Genomic DNA, 16,113 nt, shown 5'->3' with positions numbered 1-16,113 from the left:
ATTGTATTTGATTTAATACTCCGTGTGGCCCCGGCATAGAATGGGCCACCCTTTCGTTTTCCATGGGTGAAGTAAGGGACAACTAAGAGAACTTAATATTCGAGGGATGGGCAGCAGCTTCCCTCTTAAAATTTCACTAAAATCTGGCTGTGGTTGTCAATCCACTGTTACGTTCTGCATTAAAGTGTTAATTCGCTTGTTTTTATTATAAATATTATATTTCGCTTTCATTAGCAATAACTAGTGCAACATTAAGTTATTGCGAGTGAAAATATTTTTTTTGTGATTTGTCACTGTGATATCGTTATGAATGAAAATAATAATTTCACTAAATGACAATGAATTTTTTTATAACAAAGAGAGCAAACGAGCATGCGGATAATAAGTAACTAGCGTCGCCTACGAGCACCCGTGACACATTTCATGTGTCCCATTTCTGAAAACTAGGATGTTTTATGCCTCTGTAAGATACAGTAGTAGGTAATTTTACTGCCATATCCGACCCCTGAAACCAAAATTCAATGGTTAACAATATTATTAAACCTCGAGTGAAAAAATTAATTACTGTAATAAGTTTATACAAAGAGATCAGACTATATTAAAAACACCTTTATGTAGAAGCAATCTGCACAAATGAAATTGCTTGGGGATCTTCATCAAAATATAAATAAATATATAAAAAATATATAAAATACTAAAGTAATTACCTACCTTACCTTTTAAAACATTTTTAAAGCCTAACTGCGGTTGCTAATTCGCCTACTTAGCGTGGCAAGTACTGGCAAAAGTCTCCATATGGGGAAAGCTTATATTCAGCAATGGATAGTAAAAGGCTAAAATAATAATAATAAAAAAAAATACATGAGTGGCTAATCGATAAATGTTGTGTTTGAAGAACAATTGTTATTAGTAAAGTAGTATTAAAACCATACGGAAAAATGGTGTCAAAATTGAAATTAAAAACAATATATAAAAAAAAAGAGAATACAAAATACATATATCAAAAGTTGCCGGTAACAAATAGTGTTATTCTTAAGAAATGTTTCTACTGGGATACTCGAAACTATAACACCTAGAAAATTATCTTTTTTCTTTTTATTAAATAGTAATAATTCAATTTGTTAGTTAATTTGTGTACTCTTATTTTCGTATAATACATAATAACATGTATTTAGTTATTAAAATATATATGCTTTCAGATCATAAGGCGAACATTATTATACTTCACTAGCTATACATTGTGGCTTCCTCCGCATGAATTAATGCATAAAGTATCCTACATTCTAAGTTAGGGCATAACCTCCTTGTGTATCAAATTTCATTTAAATTTGTTTAATAGTTTTTGTGTGAAAGAGTAACAAAAATCCATCTGTCAATTAATTCTTACAAACTTTCGCATTTGTAATATTATTAGCTTGTTGATAGAATTTTCGAAAATAGTATATATATGTGAAATAATCGTTTAATCAGTTGGATAATTTTTAAACTTACAAATTACAAACAAACCGTCAAATCTTTTCTCTTTATAATATTAGTGTAGATTAATTTGATATGTATAATTATAAATATATTTTTTTCTCGTTTATTATACTAATACGATAATAAAATATGTAAAACTAAAACGTTATATAAAATATATAAATTTATCTTTCTAAATACAGCAACGCAAAGCTATTTAGTAGTAGAAATGCGATAGGAACAGAGCTATCCAATCAGGCGACTTGTACAAATTCTCCTTCTGAAGAGATGAATAGGTGAGTAATGCCTTATTTTTATATTTTTATAACGTAGCTAGAAAAAAAATAATGCATTCAGAATTTCCCCCTTTCTCAAGTCGCTGGAAAATGTGAACAATAATACTGAAAGTGAGTGAATGTCATAATATATTTTGTACGTGCTTAAATGTGTTGTTTTCGTTTGCTTTTGGTATTCATACCATACATAATCTTACTTTAACGAATTTGTCCCAAAAACTTGGTGGGTATAAATAAGAATAAGCTAAAATTAGGTACTGTAGGCTATACGTGACTTTTGTACATTCTTATTAATATTATAAAAGTGAAAGCGAGTTTGTTCGTTCATTTGTTTGTTGTATTTTGACGCCTAACGAATGGCGAAGGATATGGGCTATTTTTTATCCAGGTCAGTGAATATTCTGATCAGGCAGACGAAGTTGCGGGTAAAAGCCAGTAAATAAATAAAATTACTGCTACTTTTTCTAGACTGAAATACTAAATAAGAGAGTTCCGTTCAGGGCAGGTCAAATCGTTTCCGATCAGAAAATGGCTTAATGCCTAAAAATAGTAGGTACAAATAAGTTTCTTTTTTTATTATGGAAGTATATTTATTGAATTATTACTGGCCGTGTGATCCTGGCATAGAATAGTACATACGTACTTTCTCGTGGGTATCATAAGAGGCGACTAAGGGAAGGCGAGAGATGGGCAGCAGGGTCCTTCTTAAAACATCTCTTAAGTTTAACTGCAGTTGTCAATCAGCCTGCCAAGCATGACAACTGGTGGCAAAGTCCCCCAAGGGGAGACTTATGTACAGTAGTGGACAGTTAAAGGCTGATATGATGATTATGATTTTTCAAATGGTTTATCTAACGTTATAAGTTATAAGAATCTTTGGCTAAGTTTTTCTAGATTGAATTCTTTATGATGAATCTAAATGGAGTCCTTTAATTCTCATTAATTATATAAATTATTTTCAAGGCACTTTCTTCCACGCACAACTATTCTTTAGAATCAATTTCCAGCAGCAGTATTTCCGAACCGATACGACAACATAACCTTCAAGAAAAGAGTATATTCCTTTTTAAAATGCCGGCAGCACACCTGCAATACCGCTGGTGTTGTGGGTGATCATGGGCGGTGGTAGTCACTTACCATCAGGTGAGCTGCATGCTCGTTTGCCCCCTGTGTTGTAAATAAAAAAAAATGTGTAAGTGTGTTTGTTTGTTGCCTCTTCGCGCGTTAACAGGTAGATACATTTTTATGTATTTAGCATACACATAGTATTTGCAATGAAGGAGGACGTAGGTAATGACTTAGATTATGTTTTCTCTAGATTAATTTATTTACATTTCAAATTATTATTGATAAACAGCGCTTTACTATCTGATTCGACCCACTGTAACTGCGTAGAGACGTTGCATCTCTATGCATCTTATATTCATTATATCATTGGAAGTGTTCTAAGAAATTGGTCAGATTGGTACCTGCTGCTGACTTTCATCACCGTACAACGCACCATAAACTAAAGTTCCAACTATCTGGATGAGCGGCGGTTTTCCACCGTGCGTTTTTCAAGGCATTTTCTTCCACGCGCAACTATGCTTTGGAATCAATGTCCCGAATTATATTCGAGTATTTTCGAATCGATACAACATCGCAACTTTCAAGAAAAGTTATTATATATATTCCGTTTTAAAAAGCCGGCAGCACACCTGTTATACCTCTGATGTTGCGGGTACTCATGGGCGGCGGTAGTCACTTACCATCAGGCGAGCCTCAAACTCATTTGACTCCTGTGTTATAAAAAAAAAATCGATATATCGCAGTGACGCGTATTCGCGGGTACAAAACCTAGTGAAATATAAAAGTAGTTTGTCTAGTAACTTGCTTATAAAATTATTGAATGATAAAATTGGTGGTGCTGTTCATGACATCTAGCGACTCGTATGTACCATCATAAATATTTCCATACATATCACTAGAGAAAGGGAGACAGCTGTCTTTTGCAGAGATAGTTACTTAGCTCTGTATAAGTGATATTTATGTTATCAAGCAAAAACATTTTTTTTTATCAACCGACTTTAAAAAGCAGGAGGTTTTCAATTCGGCTGTATTTGTTTTATGTTTATTACCTTATAACTCCGTGGGTTATATACCGATTGGGATTTTTTATCCGAAAGGATATATTTACAGATTGATCCATGGAAAATTTATCAAAATCGGTTCAGTAGGATAGTTTTTAAATCAAAATAACTGGTTTTGCTACAATTAAAGTTTTTGTGTCAATCTTAAATCATCATAGATGAAAAAAGAAAGAAAGCCCTGCCCGCCCTATTATTACACAGATGAGGCTGAAATGAACTAAATAAGTTCGCTTTAAATTCATCAGGGATATATTCATGCTTGTTCCTAGGAAGAATCATGCCGCCACATAATCACACTACTGGCCTGGTCCTCAAGCTAGGATACCCTATATTATGAGGAACAAAGAAACATGCATAAAGTGGATGCAGGTGGTTCAGGACCATTCTTAATTGCAGCCTATGGGGGAGGCCTATGTTCAGCAGTGGACGGATAATGGCTGAGATGATGTTGATGTTAAAGAAACAAATATCTGAAAGAAAAGTTGAGACGATCCAGACTTGAGTCAATTTAGAAAAGTTCGTTTCCTAAAGTGGATACACTGGGAATTGAACCCTGGACCTCTTTTATACAATCCAACGTGTCTTTTACTGGGATCGTCATTATACTGCATATTGCTAACAATGAGTCACTATTTCGCGTTATTAATAGTATTGCAGCTTTTTTTTATACAACTTATAATGGTAAATAAGCTGACGGCCCACCCGATGGAAAGTGGTAACCGTCGCCTATAGACATGAGCAGTACCATGGACATAACAGAGTATACTGTTTCGCCCATGATACTCCCCATGCGTTGCCATTCCTGAGGACTCGGGTTTTATTCCTCTGTACCCAGTAAATTCACATCATATCCCACCGTTCAAACCGAAACACAGCTATGCAAACACAACTGCTTCACGGTTGAAACACGAATGGGACAGAGGTACCCAAGCAATCGACTTTTGTACAAAGTCTCCCTCTGGTAGACTGGTGGCAGCTATGCTGCAGCAGGTTATGGAATGAGCTCCCTGCCGAGGTTTTCCCAAGAGACTACAGCATGGAGTTCTTCAAAAGGGGTTAAAAAAGTTTCTTCAGGGTCGGCAACGCGCGTGTAATGCCTCTGGTATTGCAGGCGTTCATAGGCTACGGTAACCGCTTACCATCAGGTGGGCCGTATGCTTGTTTGCCACCTCAGTGGTATAAAAAAATGCTTATTATAGTGTATTTAATTTTGAATAGGGAGATATGGCAATTATGGTTTTCAGAGAGGACTGCGCGAAGATCAAACTGATAGATTACTAGCAATACAGTCTCTAGTCCTCGTTAATAACAAACTCGCAATTATGTTTGCGTGGGTGGATTTTAATTTGGAGCTTAGATTATAAAGTATAAGATTGGCATTATAAAAGAATGAAAACATATATGTTAGAGCAAGATAAACAAGCAGGACACTCACTTACATAATATAAGCTCGAAGCTAATTTTGGCGAGAATGTAAACATGTTCTAAATTTAAACATTTTGAAGTGAAACTAGTTTTAAGTGAATGTAGTTTGAATTAAGTGTCTAGATATATTATAAAGATTAAAAATTTAGAAATTAGAGATAAAAAATTTTACATTTTTACGTAATTACGCTTTCAACATTTCGAGAAATTGTCATTTTATAGAATAATCAGAAATATTTTGTATAAGAATTGGTGTATAACATATCAAATTTAACTGAAATAAAATATTGAACGTCCACGAATTTAATTTTAAATTATAATTAATTCACGTATAATTTATTTAATATGTGAATTTTTGCTATTTTTGTAACCTTAATTCTATATAAAAGAACTGTCACGTGCACATATTCGCAAAACACGCACACTAGTATAATTTCTTGTTTCGTTTTTGACATTGCATTGCCAGTCAATCAGTATGTAGTACGTTGTATTACATCTATGGTTTGGAGGGTATATGTCATTGAAATTACTGGATATGTAGTCGGAGGCCTTCAGCAATGACAAATTATGCATTTACACACACTGGGTAGTATATAATGTACTATGGTACTCACGGTTCTGTTCATATTTATACGGTTCCCATTTTTCTTCAAGCACAATGTTAGCTTATTTGTGTTTTCAAGTTACAATAAAAAACAATTGACACGGAGATAAAACGCGTGTGTAGGAAGCGACGAGATGTGTCGCGAGAAATATTTCTCTTGCATTAACTATGTACTCGTATAATAAGGGATGTGCAATAAAAAATGTTTCTATGTCAGTTACATTTTTTACTGCCGATATCCATGAAAAATATTGCAATATGCAAATAAAATATGTATATTTTGTAAATTGTAATGGTAAAACATTTGAGTTTGAGTATTTTGTAGTGGACGGATCAAATAAATCTTCTCTTCGGGCATAAGGATACCGTGTAATATAGAGGGTTACCAGTATTACTTCAAATGTATCATATAATATATAGGATTTCGAGCATCATTTTAAATTATTATTCTATCACTGCAAGTGCTAGTAAACATTTTCCCACAGAAACATGGGTCGAAATAGAAAAAAAAAAAATGTTAAGGCTCCTATATTACTTTAACACTTAGATGCTTTTAATTTTTTTTTTTTGTTTTTACGTATAATTTTGGAAACTCTTTTAAAGGAATACCAATATATTTTAAATTTAGCCTGTAATAAAAAATATATAATTAAATTGAGAATATGTTTGTTGTAAAGTTATTGCACATACTATTTTTACCCGCGATTTCTTCCGCGTCACCAGTATATTTATTGGACGAGATTAAAAGTAGCCCTCATCCTTCTCCACATAATACGTGAATAATAAATGTCATAGTGATTCGTGAAGACATTATAAACAAATTCACTTTCACATTTAAAATATTACTAAGGATAATATAGATCCGTGGTCACGTAGGGATGAACTGTTGACAAACAATGCAGTCGCTTGGCCGATGGCGAACGTGTTTAAAGTACTTTGTGTACAAACTTTGTTAAGGTCGGAGAAATAAAACGTGCTCTTCTCCTGTAATTGAATTTGGCTAGCTGTATTTTGAATTTAAAGGTTTTCTGTAATATTATTACTGATCGCTTTAGGATAGCGCCCTCTAGTGTAAATATTTGTATATCGTTATAAGTGGTATGGACATCGCATATCGAATGACGCTTTATTTCTTATAATAAAATTTAAGCCACTTTTTTTGCATCTATCATATTTTATTATTATTATTTCAGCCGTTGAGTGTCCTTTGCTGAACAGAAGCCTTACCCATAAGAGTCAGTAGTTGCCATGCTTGGCAGGTGGGTTGGTAACCACAGTTAAGCTTTTAGAGATATTTTAAGAGGGACGCTGCTGCCCATTCCTCACCCTCCTTTAGTAGCCTCTTACGACACCCACGGGAAAGGAAGGGGTGGCCTATTCTATGCCGATATTCTATTATATATATGGAGTATATATATGATATGCGCAAACAAAAAATAATACGATCTGTACCTGTTTATATATTTACTTATCTATAAATTTTCGCTAAAAAAATTTGCGTGGAAAAATTACAGTGCGTATTAGCCCTAAATTAGGTAATACTGTAAATTAGTTCTAGATTATTTTTAGGTGAAAAGGACGAGCTAAGCTAATGTACCTGTTATTTTGACTGTACAATGAAAGACATTAGATAAAATTAAGCTACGAAAAGAATACATTTTTACTTCAACGTTACATTATAAGGACGTAAAAATTTAAACCTTGGACATGACGTTAAATTAGCATTGAAGTATGGGTTATATATATATATTATACAACTTAGAATGGCAAACAAGCTGACGGCCCACCTGATGGAAAGTGATAACCGTCGCCTATAGACATGAGCAGTACCATGGACATAACAGAGTACCTAGTACCCACCCTTCAAACCGAAACACAGCCATGCAAACACAACTGCTTCACGGTTGAAACACGAATGGGACAGAGGTACCCAAGCAAACGACTTTTGTACAAAGTCTCCCTCTGAGTTCCTTTGGATATTGATGGTGAAGAAAAGGTCACCCATTTCAAAACCACTTATATCGATCGAACATTTATTTTCGGCTTTTATAAGTCTATTATCTAATATTATATTTCGAATAACAGACTTTTAACATATTCGTTATTCGATTAGTATGTTGATATTGTAACTGAAATATATAGATATCTCATCTCATCCCTATTAGCGTCTCTATAATATTTGCATACACTTCCGCACGAACAACCACTAACTGTCTTATATTTTATGCATATTGTTTTAATAACTTCCTCTAATTAAATTATTTACATTTAATTATTTATCTTTGTTGTAAATGCCTAATTATGTTGTATTCGAGGTTTTCAGTTATTTTATTAAATTATTGGTTAGACATAGAATATCACACATAATTGCAGAACTTCTAATTTTATGTGACAACCCTAATTCTATTCATCTAATGCATATAAATTTATATCGTTCCAATGTGGAATTTATAAATAATGTTGCATTTACAAGTACATTAGCTGCGATAATTATTTTAAGTTCTTTAAAAATTATTGATTGGACATATATAACATCACACATGATTACACGACATGTGACAACCTTAATTCTAAATAAAACATGTGTATAAATAAAATATGTGCTGATTTATATCAATCCCAGTTGCGTTTACGTTAGCGATAAACTTATAAGCATAACTAATTTAAAACTTATTGATTAGACGTACAGGACTTATAGAACTTTCTCGTGTTTTCCGGTCGTGTGACAACCCTAATTCTAGCTAAATCGTATGTATGTGATGATTTATATCATCCTCAGTTGTATTTACGTCAGGCGCGACAAATATATGGATATGACAGGCGTGGCAGCTTTTAAACCGCCTGAAGCGAACGTACCGCACTGTATGCGGTTATGTGTACAATGACTTTACAGTTTACCACCAGACTGAAGCCAAAGAATAATGATATCTAGAATATTAAATATAATACACTAGTATTTTCCCACTACTTTGTACGAGTGCATTTTAGAAGTAAGAAAACCATTTAAATGGATCGTTCCTAAGATAAAACGTAAACCAGATTTTCAGTTGGACCTTCCGGAACAGAACTGTGAAGACTGCATTCAATTTGATGTAGTAGTTTATGCGTGATACTGACGAATAGACAGATGAGCAGACAGATATATAGACAAAATTTTAAAAAATTATGTTTTTGGTTTCTTATGCTCTTATTTAGACAATGCATATCATTTTTTCTTAATTTTCCTGTAAAGACAAGAAATACATCGTTTACAATTTTATTATATTCGTAAAAATATACTAGCTATTATCGACGACTTCGTTCACGCGACTGGAACATGTTCTCTGAGATAAAAAGTAGTGTATGCTTTTCTTTATCTTATATAGCACGTGTATTTCAAATTTTATTGTAATTAGTTAAGTCACTAAAATACTAACTGGACTTCACATTTAGTATGAATTTATTTATATGATAGATAATAATTTATTTGTTCTATTTACAGTACACAAATAACAACATACACAGATGAAGATGCATAAAATGAGAAGAAAATACAAAAAAAGGAAAATATACAAAAATAACTTACTCTTTTCTGTGCGTTTGATTTCAAAAGGAAAAACACTAATTTTTTATTGTAGCCAAATCGTAAATGTTTTATTATTTACTAGCGGCCCGTCCCGGCTTCGCACGGGTGGACATTTTTACAATTTAAAAAGTGGTCATTAAGGCTGCACACGCGACGGAAGCTTAAAAATGGAGTAACTTCTCCCGTTTTCCCAACATTTCCCTTTACTGATCTGCTCCTATTGATCGTAGCGTGATGAAAAGTATACTATAACCTGCCCAGGAGTATAAAGAATAATTGTACCAAGTTTTGTTAAAATTCGTCGAGTAGTTTTTGTTTCTATAACGAAAATACAGACAGAGAGACAAAAATTTTACTGATTGCATTTTTGGCATCAGTATCGATCACTAATCACCCCCTGGTAGTTTTTTTGGAAATATATTTCATGTACAGAATTGACCTCTCTACAGATTTTTTATAAGTATAGATAATAGTAAATATTTAAATATGGACTAAATAATATAATATAAGGGCTAATGGTGAAGCATTGGAATATTAATATTTAGAATTATATATGTGTTAAATGTTGGGTAAAATTATAAGGAAATACGATAGGACCTTATATATTTAGCCGTAAGAGGAATTACCAATTTAATCTGTGAGTAATGAAAATGACTATATTTGGAGTTTCGTTAGACGTTAGAATTATAGTTAAATAACTGAAAGGAATGACATAGTCTTTAGATCATCGACAAACTGGAATGATAATGGACCATCAATATGGTTAGAAAATTCAACATCTGATGGAAATTTCTCAAGTGTTGTTCTGAAGTTTAATAAACAAAAGTGGTATTTGGCGCATATTGCTCATCATCTCTCCCCTCATAAAATGTCCTCCAACGTTTCACGGATCAAAGAACTCAAATATGCGTTGCAGTGAGACAGTGGACGTAGGTGGCTCTAAATCATTTCCTGTATTTTTATAGCAGAGCCATTTGTTATAAAGAGAAAAGATTCGTTCTTTTGTATGTTTATTTGTTTGTAATAGATAAATTCAAAAACTATTCAATCGATTTTAAAAATTCTTTCATCTATAGAAAGCTACATGGTTAGCGAGTAACATACAATAGGTTATATATTATTAAAAAAATATATATATATCCTACAAAAAAAAAAAAACATTAATGTAACCACAATATCAAAAATTTACATATTAATGTTAATACAAGTATAAAATTATAACATATCTGTCTATTTATCTGTCTATGCGAAGCCAGAGCGGACGGTTAGTTGTGTAATAAATATTTAAACATCTTTATTTTTTGTATATTTACTGTATATAAACATATATATCATACAACTTAAACAATATTAGTAAAAAAAGTAGACATTGTTTTGCAAAAACCGACAATTTCACTGTGACAAAGTTGATATGGGTCTGACATGGATTGCACAAAATTTAACAAAATAGGCTCAATATTGCTCAAGATATCACACATTATACACACAAACAAATGCTTCTGAGATTGAGATTTAACTTTTAAAAGCCGCTTACAAATAAGGTTAATATTAGCATATTATAATTAATAGTACTAAAATACAGTATGGACATTCCTTGCCGCTCTCTGCAATCTGACTCACCCTCTCTCAAATACGCGTCAGTGCTCATATACCATATTAGTGGATGACACTAGTTTATATTTTAGTTACCCGCTAATGTCAGAAAAGGACAAAGGATAATGCTGTGTATTAATAATGATCTATGTGTTATTATCACAATAAATAATCTATGCTGTCACAGATATTATTTTTTACAGATCTATTTTTTTCAACGCGCCACCTATCTATTTATGCTTAAATTCCTTCTACTCAAAGGTTGTCTGGAAGAGATTGCTTAGCAATAAGACCGCCTTTTGTACTACACTATACGTATTGAAAATTGTTCAACAAATCCTGTTATGTTGGTGCAATTAAGTGTTAAATAAATAAATAAATATTTATGAGGTAATTTTAATCATTATCATTATCACAACAGCCTTTAACTGTCCACTGCAAACTTTGGACGTAGAGGGCTATGCAAGTAGTTGTCACGCTTGGTAGGCGGATTGGCAACTACAGTCAGGCTCTAAAGATGTTTTAAGAGGGTCGTTGCTGCTCATCCCTCGCCCACCCTTAGTCGCCTCTTACGACACCCACGGAAATGGAGGGGGTGGTCTATTCTATGCCGGGACCACACGGTAATTGTAATATTTACTATATTATATACGTAAATACTATATACTTATATAAATATAATATTAGTTAGTTTCAACTACTTTTAAATTTACATTCCCTTTCTTTTCCCGTGAGTATTGTAAAAAAGAAATTTAATGGCCGAGAAATGTGCAGCAGCGTCTCTCTTAAAACATCAGGAAACTCTAACAGCAGTTGCCAACTAATCTATCAAGCGTGTCTACTGGCAAAACTTCCCTTATGAGGGACGCCTATGTTTAGCAGTGGACTGTTAATAATTGATGTGACATGATAATTCTTAATTTTTAACGGAATTAATTATTTAATGTTTATTTAAAATTTAAAATGCGCATTCTATTATCGTTGTGTCGCTACTAACCTTGCATTTTTGGAAGCGACCACTTGGACAATTAACAAAATAATAATATATAATAGCCCGCCTAATTAAAAATGATAACTACGTTTTATGGATATGGAAACTATTTCATTGTTGCAATAGGTTATCGAAAATTTTTATACTTAGATGTGTTAACTAAATTGTGACTAAATATGTGAAAAATATATTTATTTATATATATAGTGTGTCAATTGAAGTACACATTTGTTTTTATTCCAAAAGATTCGTAAATTATTTTACAACGAACGCTGTGCAGCTTTTTCAAAGTCACAGCTTCAATTCACATTCTACAGTATATCGAAGCGCCAGTTTTTTTTCTGCGTTAAACCTGACTATAAGCACACATTATCAATAATACAGACGTTAATTGTTTTTATAGTTGTGACAATCATGATATAAGAGAGTTTGCCAATAGGTACATAAATCTATCTAATATATATTATATTAACTGTAATTTGACCTCGAGAAGCTTCAACTTAACATATTGTGGATTTATCCGATGTTGTATACTTACGAATCCCTCCCTAAATTGAATTTAATAACAGAATGTTGTTTCTTGGCGTAAGACTAGCAATATTGGAATCTCAAACTCCCATCAAATACAAATATATGATTTATTATTCGCAATAGGATTTATTATAGATATGTGGATGAAATATATGGGATATGAAATGGTATGTCATTGTAATATATACATATATATATTCTTTGTTGCACTTAAAGAAAAGATATAGCGATTAGTTTAACAACTTGTTAGCAGGGGTGGGCTTATCTCGAAAAGAGATCTCTTCCAGCCAACCCAAATATATATTCGTAATATACCAAAATTGCTCTTCCAATGTGTGTGTTACTATGTGCAAATGTTTATACAATATCATTGCCAAATTACTTTTTTGTTATTATACAATACCGTTTGCCCGCAGCTTCATACACGTGGATTTTGGAAGTGGGAATACTATTAAAATAGATCTATTTTAGATGGTGTATTAAGTAAAAACGTTTATAACATACATCTTGTATATACTATATTTTAGCTTCGATATTTAGGAGTAAAACTGTAAAAACCGTATCCAATGTGGTGCAGTAGTTTTTGACGCCAGAACAAATATATAGACAGTCAAAAATTCTAAAAAAATATAATTTTGGCTTCTATTGTTCTTATTAAGAATTCTTTTGTTCTTTTAGTTGCAATTTTATATATATAAGCACAGTAATGTAGTCTTATTACCGAAAGTTAATCTCAAATAACAGATCAAAATATTAGACAACTAACAATCAACTAAGATGCCCTATATGAAGAACCCCTAAGTTTTTAACCAGCAAAATAGAAAATGGGCACAAGTAAACATCTAATCAGTCACAGTATTTTTCGCCTCCAGCATCCTGGCACAAAGGAAAAGGTGCATTCACATCGAAAGCTTTTCTTCGTTCAACTATGCTTTCTACCCCATATTATCTTCGTTCCGAACCATGCGCATTACTCCCATTTAGTCCCGAGAAGTTACGTGTGACTCCAGTCCATTCTGTGAGACTCGATCGCGTAGCCGCATGGAGGGCGCGGTATGAACGCAACTTCGGACGTAGACGTTTAGAATACTTCGAAATTTGAATTTAGAACAATCCAACTGTAAATACTGTTTACGAGTATAAACAGGATATTCCATATTTGAAATTTGAAAATGTTTATAAGTGGTGTTTGTGCAAAAAATGTGAAAAAGTTTTTTCCAGTAAAACTTTTTGTTGACAAAGTTTCAGTAGACTTTTATACATATAAGATGTAATTAATATTACGGTACTTTTGCGTTATTTTACCAGAAAGTTAATTAGCTTTCGATGATTTATGATGTGGACGCGACAGCACGGAAAATTTTAATCTCTCGTTATTGACAAGGCTTTTGGTGAGTAAACATGAAAATGAAAATACTAAATATCATTTGTATTTACGAATAGTTATATTATTGTCGATATATATTGATTTTAATAAATAATTATATTAATATAATTTTAAATTCAATCTTGATGCATTAGAAAAAATATTATTATATATTTACGTGATAAATTTTAAATGTTAGGATATTTTTTTATATATTTATATATTTTAATTTTAATTAATTTAAATATATAATATTTTCTGTTATAATTACTACAATAAATATTATGACAATAACTGATAAAATTACTATAAAAATTATGCAAGAATTTTTTTATATAAATTTCTTGTGCACAGTAAATTTAGGTTTTAAACAAGAAATTATGTAAAAAATGTTATTAATCACGATAAATACATGAAGATTTAAGGTATTAAATAACATTTTTGAATTTTTAAAGTATTTAGAAATATTATGCATGCACATAGATAAAATACATTTTTTTATGGTATGGTCAATGTAGTTCAGGTGTTAGTAATGCACCTATTATGTTATATGCTTGTATGCAATCTTCGTGGTATATCGAGTTGAGTTCTGTATTTTTTCTTTCATGAGTGAAAATAAAATGGTAACTGCGTTGATGCTATCAGTATACACTGCCGGGGCACTAGTGAATAATGACAGGCGAGGATGAAAGTAGATCAGTTAGCCCATCCTGACGAATTCGAGAATTAACTATGATAGTTTTCAGGAAGAAATGCGTGGAGTTCGACCTGATTTACACCCTGTAAACCAGGTCAACCTCCACGCATTTGCAATGTATTGCTAGCAATGGGCTGTTAGACCCCATTATGTATAATTCCGTTCACTCTAGAGTTTTCTAGTATAAATCATAAAATGAAGTAAGTATCTAAAAGAACACATACAAAAGAGTAATCTAAACACCATTAATGATTATTACATAAGATTTCATGTAATTTTGTTATACAGAATTAAAGATTCGCAAGAGCGAATCTGCGGAGAATGACTAGTACCTCAATAAAACACTCAAGCTTCTTTCATTACAGTCCTAAATTGAGGCACTGTGATCTTTTATTATCGAAGGGAAGCGTATGTCAGTTTTGTACTTTTCATAGCCGAAACCGTCAGTCGGAAATATTTTGTTTGATCGTTCTCTGACAGATATGTATTTATTATCAGGGAAAAGCTTTTAAGAATAAATTCACACATTTCAGGTACAGTTTTGTTGTTAAAAGACTCAAATAATGAACGTATTGGATTTACAGAGATGGCAATTTTTTTTAACAACGTACTAACATTATAAATAGGTAAATTGATAAGTTTGGATGTTCGGGGTAATCTTTTTTTTATACAACTTAGAATGGCAAACAAGCTGACGGCCCACCTGATGGAAAGTGGTAACCGTCGCCTATAGACATGAGCAGTACCATGAACATAACAGAGTATACTGTTTCGCCCATGATACCCCCCATGCGTTGCTATTCCTGAGGACACAGATGTTATTCCTCTGTACTCTGTATATTCACGCCATTTCCCACCTTTCAAACCGAAACACAGCCATGCAAACACAACTGCTTCACGGTAGAAACACAAATGGAACAGAGGTACCCAAGCAATCGACCTTTGTATAAAGTCTCCCTCTGGTAAAATCTCGAGTACTATTTTTTTAGATTTCGAAAATTTTTTCACTGACAAAAAGGTATATTATCTCTGAATGCTATAAATCACTACTATGTTAACATGTCCACATCAAATTTATGAATGAATCATTTATTTAAAAATTTAAAAGAATACTTTCATACGCGTCTAAATATTAGCCTTATTAAAATGTGTTGGACGGTTTAAAAGTTTTTTTTTTTATACAACTTAGAATGGCAAACAACCTGACAAGTTATATTGCAACACAAATATTGCAACCGTGTGAAATCGGGGCGGATCGCTAGTTTATAATAATCCTTACTAAAATTATAAAGCGTTTGAATAGTTTAATCAGTTATTATGAAGTTCCGTATACCCGTACTATATATATATATATATAAACATACAGATACTTAATAGCAAGCAGGAGAGAATATAAGTGGAAGATGAAGAGAGAACATGGAAAAATAATACTTAGAGGGAGAGATAGTAGGACTATAA

General features: G+C 32.4%; 1 protein-coding gene across 2 annotated transcripts in view; it reads left to right on the top strand.

Moving 5' to 3' along the window:
* The first annotated feature begins 13,616 nt into the window (after positions 1–13,616).
* LOC113516224 (neuropeptide CCHamide-2 receptor-like) overlaps positions 13,617–16,113 on the top strand; it is a 102,176-nt gene continuing 99,679 nt past the window's right edge. For both annotated transcript variants that reach the window (XM_052900857.1, XM_052900856.1), the window contains exon 1: positions 13,617–13,983. The gene's annotated coding sequence lies outside the window, so the exon portion shown is untranslated. The remainder of the gene's footprint in view (positions 13,984–16,113) is intronic.

The sequence above is a fragment of the Galleria mellonella genome, unplaced genomic scaffold (genome assembly GCF_026898425.1).
Source record: "Galleria mellonella isolate WM207_F2 unplaced genomic scaffold, CSIRO_AGI_GalMel_v1 utg718, whole genome shotgun sequence".
In the NCBI taxonomy this organism is placed as follows: Eukaryota; Metazoa; Arthropoda; class Insecta; order Lepidoptera; family Pyralidae; genus Galleria; species Galleria mellonella.
The sequence above is the reverse complement of the archived record's forward strand: the minus strand, read 5'-3'. Positions and strand labels throughout refer to the sequence as shown.